The following is a 9,076-nucleotide window of genomic DNA, read 5'->3' as shown; positions in this document are numbered from 1 at the left end:
CTGTATTCTTTACACTCATATGACCACCTGTCATATAGCATTGTTAATAAAATTCAAGTGGTTTGTTTTTCTACCCTCAGTTTGCTAAAACAACTGAGAAATTAACAGTTTTTTTTACTTTTTAAATAACTGAAATAATAGAAAAAATATATTATAAATGAGCCAAAGTAAGGATGTGTCTGAATGCTTATATGTGATGACGTGTTCATTTAAATATGCCAGATACCTTTTAACTTCTTTACATACTTCTATTTTATGAAAAATTTATATTGAAATGACATTGTATTGAAATTAGTAGACCGCATGAATAGCAAAATATTTCATGATTCAAATTACAAGAGTTAAGTTCTCAGTTTGTATTACACTGCTGTTTTCCTTCACATTGAAGTAACTGAGTGTTTGAAGCTATTCGAGTCTTTTTAAATTGTGATGCACAAAGTTCATCATGGAAAGAGTTTTCTATGCATGACTTTCAAAATAGTATTTTTCACATCCTTGTTCCTCAGACTGTAGATCAGTGGGGTCAGCATGGGGATGACAGTGGTGTAGAACACAGAGGCTACCTGTGCCTGGGTGAGGGATGAGGTGTTGTCAGGCTGCAAATAGGTGAAAATGAGGGAACCATAGAAGACAGTGACCCCGGTGAGGTGGGAGGCACAGGTGGAGAAGGCCTTCCGCCTGCCTGCTGCAGATTGGATTCTCAGGATGGCTGAGATGATGACCAAGTAGGTGACTGTGATGATGAGGAGTGAACTGACGATTGTGAACCCAGCTAGAGCAAAGATCACTAGTTCTGTTCTGAAGGCATCTACACAGGACAGGGCTAAAAGAGTCGTGGTGTCACAAAAGAAATGACTGATGTTGGAATCACAGAAAGGCAAGCTGCTTATCACACGGACGGATACCAGAGAATTTGTGAAGCCGATCACATAAGGCATTATTCCCAGCCCAATGCAAACTTTCTGGGTCATAACTATGGAATACAACAAGGGATTGCAGATTGCTACATAGCGATCATAGGCCATGGGTCCCAGAAGGAAACACTCATTACACACCAAACCAACAAAAAAAAGTACATTTGAACAAAGCAGCCTACAAAGGAGATGGATTTCTGTGGACTTGAAGTTGACTAGGGCCTTGGGTGTTACAGTGCAGGAATAGAATAGGTCAATGAAAGCTAAATTGCTAAGGAAAAAGTACACGGGCATGTGGAGCCGAGAGTCGATTCCAATCAACATGATTAGCCCAAGGTTGCCCAACACAGTGAACAGACAGATGAAAAGCACCAAGAACAGACAGACTTGTAATTCTGGGTGATTTGCAAATCCAATGAGTGTGAAGAAAGTCACTTCTGTTTGATTGTTCCCAGCCATTTGTGCTAACTCAGACTTTGACTTAACCTGTTGAAAATCAAACAACAAAATAAAGTAACAATGAACAGATGGTGCAAAAGCGCAAGGATTAGATTCATATTGACCTCTAGCATTGGGAGATGTGCACATCAAGAGCTAATGTTGAATCTGTGTGAAGTTGATTTGTTTAAGGAAGTGAGAGATTGCAATACATGTATACAAACTCATGCTTATGCAGAGGTTTTCCTGCTTTAAGCACTCCTGTCCTAAATGATAAGAATACATTCCTATTGTGGTACACCATCTTCTACTCAAGAGACAGGATGTTTATTGCTAATATATTTCTAAAGCAATTTACAGTAAAGCCTTTTTTCTGCAATGTACTGTACTAACAAGACTTCTTATACAGAGTTCTCTTCTTAAACTCTTAAACTTACCTCATAAGGGAGCCTACCAATTATCATGCTTAATCACTTGAGTTTTGCATTTTAATTGTACTCCAGGGTCTATTTCTAAATTGTTTGAAAAATATCTCCAATGGAAACTTAATTTCTCATGGGTCTTTGCTGTCAATGGTCAGACAGTGACATTTAGAAACCAGGATTAAGTTATAATATGCTGTTGCCATGGGTGAGCTTGCATTTTGTCTCTAGAATATGCCATTCATATTCACGAAATTCTAAGCATTTTAAACACTGATTTATTTTATTTTTCTCTTTCATACTGATATTTTATTGGTTGGGGATCAGTATACAGACATTTCAATTTGTACACAATTCTTAAAACACATACCAAAAATCTGAAGAGCTGTGTATTGTGTTTTTTTTTTAAAGTTATTTTAGTGGTGTTTCAGCTTCAAAATTGGTGGTAAAATTTCCTTAGGAGGATCTCATGTAACAATATCATCAAACGCTGACAGTCTTGACTTCCACTGAAAGTTTGTGTCACACGTGCTACACACTCAAGTTTTCACCTTTCACCTGTCACAGCACATTTATCAAAATTGTTAGAACTGACAGCTGGAATCAGAGGTGTTACAGAAGGCACACAGTTCTGACCAGGGGATGACTAAGGAGTGTTCTATTGTTGTTGTTTGTTTTTTTAAGGAACATTTCTACTAAAAACACTAGAGTCATCTAAAATATTCAAGGCATTTTACATGACTGAGACTCCAAATTGCCATTTTAGTGTGTTCCGTGTCATAGGAAAAAACTAACCCCCTCTATGGAATGTTATACTGACACCCAGGACAGTAACAGCCTCCCATGATTCAATATTTCACTGTTTTCTGTTTCTACCCAAAATTTAAAAACACAGCGAATGATTTCAGCTCTTAAGAAAATAATTCACACTTAAAAAATGGGATGAGGTGGGATTTTTTTCCCCTTCCAAAAATGCTTCTATGACTACCAAAAAAAGTCACATTTGAAAAATAGTTGATAAAAATATTCCTCTGGATTGTACAAGAAGAGCAGCAAGGAGAACGAGGGGCATGATGTGTGATCAGCCGAACTTGGCGTCTTTCTCCTCGTCAGAGTCTGGGCTGTCCTCCTTTCCAGTCTCTTCGTTTTCCGCAGGCAGTTGTTGAGTTTCTACCTTCCGGGTTCGCCCGTTCAGCCTGCTTCCTTTGCTCCCCTCTTCCCTTCTGTGTGCACTTTTTTAACATAGAATTTTTACTGCACATACAAAAACAAATGGCAGAGTAATTATGACTTTAAGATGTTTATAACAACAAAAGGAAGCTAGACTATAAAGCAATTCTGCATGGTATAAAGCAATTCTTCAGGAGCAGTGCTACAAAACAAGGAGTATGTGAACCCAGACTCAATTACAAATCCAAGTACAGAAACTGTAGCATTGTTCTTGCTATGACACTCCAATATATGCTTTTATAGTTATAGAAAACATTAATACATGACTGGAGAGTAGGATAGCATCATCAGAGACATGGAAAAAAGTACTGAGTTAAAGCCTGCAACCTAATAAGCATGCTAATTTGATGCATATTCGAAGTTCTTCCCCCCTTCAAATATTCTTTCTTTCTGAGAATTCAAATAAAACTGATTTTATTCCTTAAATACCAACTGTGGTAATCCAGGTAGTCCCAAGGACCTGTGGACTCTGACACTTATATTTTCGTGAGTACCTTTCTTCTAAATGCCATGATTCAGTCTGATATTTCTACTACTTTTTTTTTTCATTTTAAATGTTTTATTGAATTTTTTGCATATTAATATATCTTAATCAAATTTAGATCCCATCCCACCTCTCTGTACGTCATAGTTCTCCCCACCCCCACACCACATTTCAGGCACTCTGTTATATGTTAAGTCATCTCCAGCCAAACATTTCTATCCAGGTGTCCCTTTGTGCAAGTTCATTCACTGGAGTCTAGTCAGCCTATCTAGAGTCACTCCCTTAAAGATCTACTCTCCATCATCCCATAGTAATCATTTGCTTTAGTTCCATGGCTAGGGTTGGGGCCTGCTGCTGATTTCCCCTGCTCCATCCTGGGTTTGTTTTATTGAGTCATGATGGGTCTTGTGCATGCTATCAGCATTGCTACACCTTCATATGAACACATTTCCAGTGGCCTGCAATGGTCTCCTTACGTTCATGCACCAACCCTGGCACTTAAAAAACTTTTTTTTGCCCCCTTTTCCACAATAGTCACTGAGCCATGGGTGGTTGAGTTTTAACATAGGAGTCCTATCGGGGGACATGCACTCAGCAGTCTCTTATTTTCTAAAACTTGTGATTTTCTGTGTGTATTGCACTCTGTGGTATAAGGAAGCTTCACTGGTGAGATTTGAGGGATATATTAGTATTCCCTCTATTCCCTGTTCTGCTATTTTACATGAGAGGTTGCACTATAGATGCGTCACTTAGGGCTGGGCATCTCTCAGATGTATATTGTCTGTGTGTGACCAGTTATGCAACTCTGTAATAGCCTCCATCTGTTGCAAAAGGAAGCTTCTTTTGATTAGTGGTATATGATACCTTTGTCTGCAAATATAAGGATGGATATTTAGTATACAGTAAGAAATTTCATTAGCATAGAGATATGACAGAAATAGGGTTTTCTCTAATACCTATGACATCTCCAGCCATGTGTATTTGGCTATATTTACAGTGCCACCCATGTGTTCTCTCCCATTGACAGAGCTTTGAGTACAATTACATAGCTATTGATTATCCTCTAGATAAATGTGCTACTGTTGTATCAACAGAGATCGCTTACTGTGTCAGTCATTGTAGTTATTAGGTTTGGGGGACTGGTTGGGTCATTGATCAGTTTTTCTCCCTTAGTAACTTGCATAATATCCTTTAAAACTGTGAAAACTCATCTTCAGGGAGAAGGCTTCCAGGTCAGGTCCAGCTCCATTACTCTGCGTTGTGTGTCCTAAGTATGTTCCGTCTTTAGCAGTAGGGTCTTACCTTCAAGTTCTTGGAGGTAACCAAGGGCTCTGTCAATAGCCTGTGATATTTTGGGATTCTTTTGGACTACCCTGACCAACAACTCGAAAGGAGATTTCTCCTACTTGGCATGGTGTTCTTTGTTATATAGATTTCAGGTATACACATGGACTCATGCTAAGACGTTGTATGTATATTTTTCATGGGGGTTAGAATTAATACATTTCCCTCTGGCATTTTATGCCACCTAAGCTTTATTTATCTCTCCTCCATCTAACCTCCCTCATCCTGCCCTAGTTTAAGTGCCCCCATTTTCCCCTTTATAAAAATGGTCTCAATATTATCCCCCTTTTTGAACTCCTACCTGCCCCTTTACCCCAAAAGTTCCTCATTTGTCCTTCCCATCCCCCTTCTGAGTTGAATAGCCCCATCTTCCCCATTTCCCCCTGGATAAAATCTGTTCCCTACTAAACCCCTCTTTTAGGCTCCCTTCCTCTCCTTAACTCTGTTTCCTTTCCATTTTCCAGGCTCCTGGTGTTACATCAGGATATATATTCCTATACAAGGGATTAGTGCTATGATGTGCAAATGAGGGAGAAAATATGTCACTGCTTTTCTGAGTCTGTGTTACTTCACTTAGTAGAACAGTTTCTCGTTCCATCCATATACCTGCAAATTTCATAACTTCGCCTTTCCTTGGTGGATAAGATCACTTGTTGCTCTTGAAGATGAGCCGGGTTCAGTTTCTCAGCGCCCACATGGTAGCTCAAAAACTGTAGCTCCACTTACAGGGAATTCAGCACCCACTTCTGGCCTCACTGGGCACCAAACACAAACGTGGTGCGTGTATTTCATGCAGACAGAGCACTAGTGCACTTACAACTAAAATAAAGTTAAAAACTTCTAAAAATGAAATTAGAATTTAAAGTTAGCATTTAAAATTCATGACTATGTTACACTGCAGGTGTTGGAATGATCCACACATTGTAGAGGATTAAAAGAGCACCAGAAAGTAGAAATAAGGTAGAAGTAATAAACAACTAAACAAAGACAACTATTTTAATATGCCTTCCTGCAGATTAGGAGACTTTATCCTCAGACTTGAATTCATCGTCGGGATCTGTTTTATTCTTACTTATTTCTGAAGCAGTCCCAAAACAAGGATGTTTTCTGTGACCTATTGTGCTTAGCAGAATTCTTATGCACAAATTTCCACTCGTCTCATAAAGGAAATTGTCAGTTACTACCTTTGATCTTGTGAGATTCATGTTCTAATTGCATTCCAAGAGCCATTCCTAAACTGCCTGGCATAAATGTCCAATGGAGAAGCTACAGCTATTACTTCTGCCTGAAACTTTGCTATCAGTTGTCAGATAGCAGAATTTCAAAACCAGGCTTAATCAACCCTGTGCTATTGTAACTACATCTTAGTACATTTTAAAATCCAATTATTTCATGATTTTAACATTTTAAATGAAGAATAGGCTATTTTTCATAGTTTGAGTGCTTGGAAACTATGATTCTGAGAGGGTGCTCCATATAGCTTTATATCTAGGTGTACACTTCTTAACCTCTCTGCTACTAAGAGTCTATGTCTGCAGAAATGACAGTACTAACACCTACATCATGTACTTATGAATGTTAAATTAAATAGTTGTAAAAATACATAAATATATTTATATAAATAGGGATAAAGAATACATTATGATGCTAAGAATAAAGAAGTACATATTCAAGTCTTTAATAGAATATAATATGATTTTGTTTTTTACATCTATATTTAATAATCTGCTTTCCCCACTTCTGGGTTTTTTCACTTGTATTAATTTAAAAATTACCAATACAAAGCAGTAATGATTTATTTTCTTCAGATGTGTAATCAGAGTGATTGTCTAAGAGCAAAAGTATAACTTTATCTAGACATTGATATGAGTGATTCTCAGTAAACAGGAAAATTTAGGTTTCTAAAGATGTATTAAATTTTATTTTACCTGTATGAATGTTTTGTCCGCCTGTATATATATGCACTACCTGTATGCCAGGTGCCCTTGGTGGCCAGAAGAGGATTTTGGACCCATTGGGACAGGACTTCCATAGATGTGTAGTTGTCAGCTGTCATGTGGGTGCTTGGACCTGAGTCAGGTCCTCTGCAAGAGCAAGTGCTCTTAACCTTTGAGCTGCCACTCCAGCCATCAAGAGAATTTATATTTTTCTGAGCATCATTCCATTTCATTATAACCATGACTACCTATATATCTTAAAGATCCACATTTCATTGACAAGAGAATCCAAAGTTCAACTTTTAAAATATCTATTTTCTTTTTCTTTCTTTTTTTTGTATTTTTGAGACAGAGTCTCCCTGTAGCCCCAGCTGTCCTGGAACTCACTATGTAGACCAGGCTGGCCTTGAACTCACAGAGATCCACCTGCCTCTGCCTTCTGAGCGCTGGGATTAAAGGAGTGCGCCACCATGCTGGCTTCTATTTTCTTATTATTCAAGAACACTTCCTTATATGGTTATTTGATATCTGTATGCCTAGTTCTAAATCTTGAAAACTGTCTTAATGGAGCTACTTTGTAACTGTAATACATAGAAAAATTAATACATTAATTTTATTCTTTTAGCCACTTTTATTGTCAAATGTGCCAGTGCATGACCTGAAAAATAACATTCTATAAAATAAATATTTGACTAGTGTCTTCAAAAAATAAAGGGGAAAAAGGAAACCCAGGGAGAGGGGATAATATAAGACAGGTATTAAAAAGGGGAAAATGGGGGCCCTTAAGCAGGGGAGGAGGGAAATTAGACATGGAGAGAGAGGAGAGATAATAAAGTCAAGGTGGCATAGAAAGTCACCCCTCCCTGAAAAATACAGCTACAGTGTCTGAACATGATTGCACAAGTATACCTGAAGGCTGTGTAACAGGAAGCTAGTGCCAGACTAGAAAATTCCCTTTGAATTGTTGATCAGTTATTCCCAAGAGACTCCCAAAATAGCACAGGCTTTGATGACCTCCCAGAACTTGAAGGTAAGCCTCTATTACTGAAGACAGAACACACTTTGGACACAGAATTTGGAGAAATGAAGCTAGAAATGACCTGGAAGCCTCCTCCCTGAAGACCAGTTTTCATTGTTTTAGAGGATATTATGCAAGCTGCTCAGGGAGGAAAATCAACCAATGACTCAGCCAAGTTCTAAAGCCTAATAACTTCATGACTCACACAGCAAACTATCTCTGTTGGTGCAGTAGTGGCACTTTTATGTAGAGGGTAATCAACAGCTATGTAATTGTACTTAAAGCCCTCTCAATGGGAGAGAACACATGGGTGGCACTGTAAATAAAGCAAATACTCATGGCTGGAATGATAGATCCTACAGTAAAACCTATCTCTGTCATATCTCTAGACTGATGAAGTTTCTTACTGTATACTAATTATGGGTCCTTGTATTTACAGACAAGAATCTTCTTTTTGAGATAGGTGAAGGCTATTACAGAGTTCCATAACTGGTCAAAAAGAAAATATATGTCTGAAAGATGCTGAACCCTAAGTGACACATCTTCAGTGTAACCTCTACACCTAAGACTCGTGGAACAGAGCACAACTGGGAGAGACTACTAACACATCTCTCAATTCTCACAAGTGACAACTCCTCATACCACAGAGTGCAATGCACACTGAAGGCCGCAACTGGTTAGGTTTTAGAGAATAAGAGACTACCGAGTGTGTGTCCCTGGATAAGACTCCTATATTAGAACTCATCCACCCACAGCTCAGGTACCATTTTGGAAGAGGGGGCAGAAAGATTGCAAGAGTCAAGGTTGGTACATGAACACAAGGAAACAGAGGCTTTCAGGCCACTGAGAACTTGCTTATATGAACTTGCAACAGTAGTGACAGCATGCACAGGACACATGCCAACTCAATCAGACAAGAATACAGTATAGAATGAGAGAAATGGGCAGCCAGACCCAACATTAGTCAAAGAACTATTGGCAACAAATTACTTAAGGGTGAGTATACCTTCTTTAAGGGAGTGACTGTAGATAGGCTGGCTAGACTCCAGTGAATGAACTTGTATTGAGGGATGTCTGGGTACAAATGCTTGACAGGATAGCACATAACATGTGAGAGAATGGTTGGAATCTGGTGGGGGAGGGCTACAGAGGGTACAGATGGGAGAGGGTGTCTAAATTTGATTAAGATATATGAATTGCACAAAACAACAAATCTATTTTTAAAGAAAAGACAATATACTAAAAGAAAATTTGAAACTATTCGTCATCACCCATTTGACTTTTTAATA

General features: G+C 38.4%; 1 pseudogene; it reads right to left on the bottom strand.

Annotated features, from left to right (window-relative positions):
• Positions 1–443: 443 nt before the first annotated feature.
• Positions 444–1,373, bottom strand: LOC103741064 (annotated as a pseudogene).
• Positions 1,374–9,076: the final 7,703 nt, after the last annotated feature.

This window comes from Nannospalax galili, unplaced genomic scaffold (genome assembly GCF_000622305.1).
Source record: "Nannospalax galili isolate Female #2095 unplaced genomic scaffold, S.galili_v1.0 scaffold360, whole genome shotgun sequence".
Lineage (NCBI taxonomy): Eukaryota > Metazoa > Chordata > Mammalia > Rodentia > Spalacidae > Nannospalax > Nannospalax galili.
This window is presented reverse-complemented; position numbering and strand designations above follow the sequence as displayed.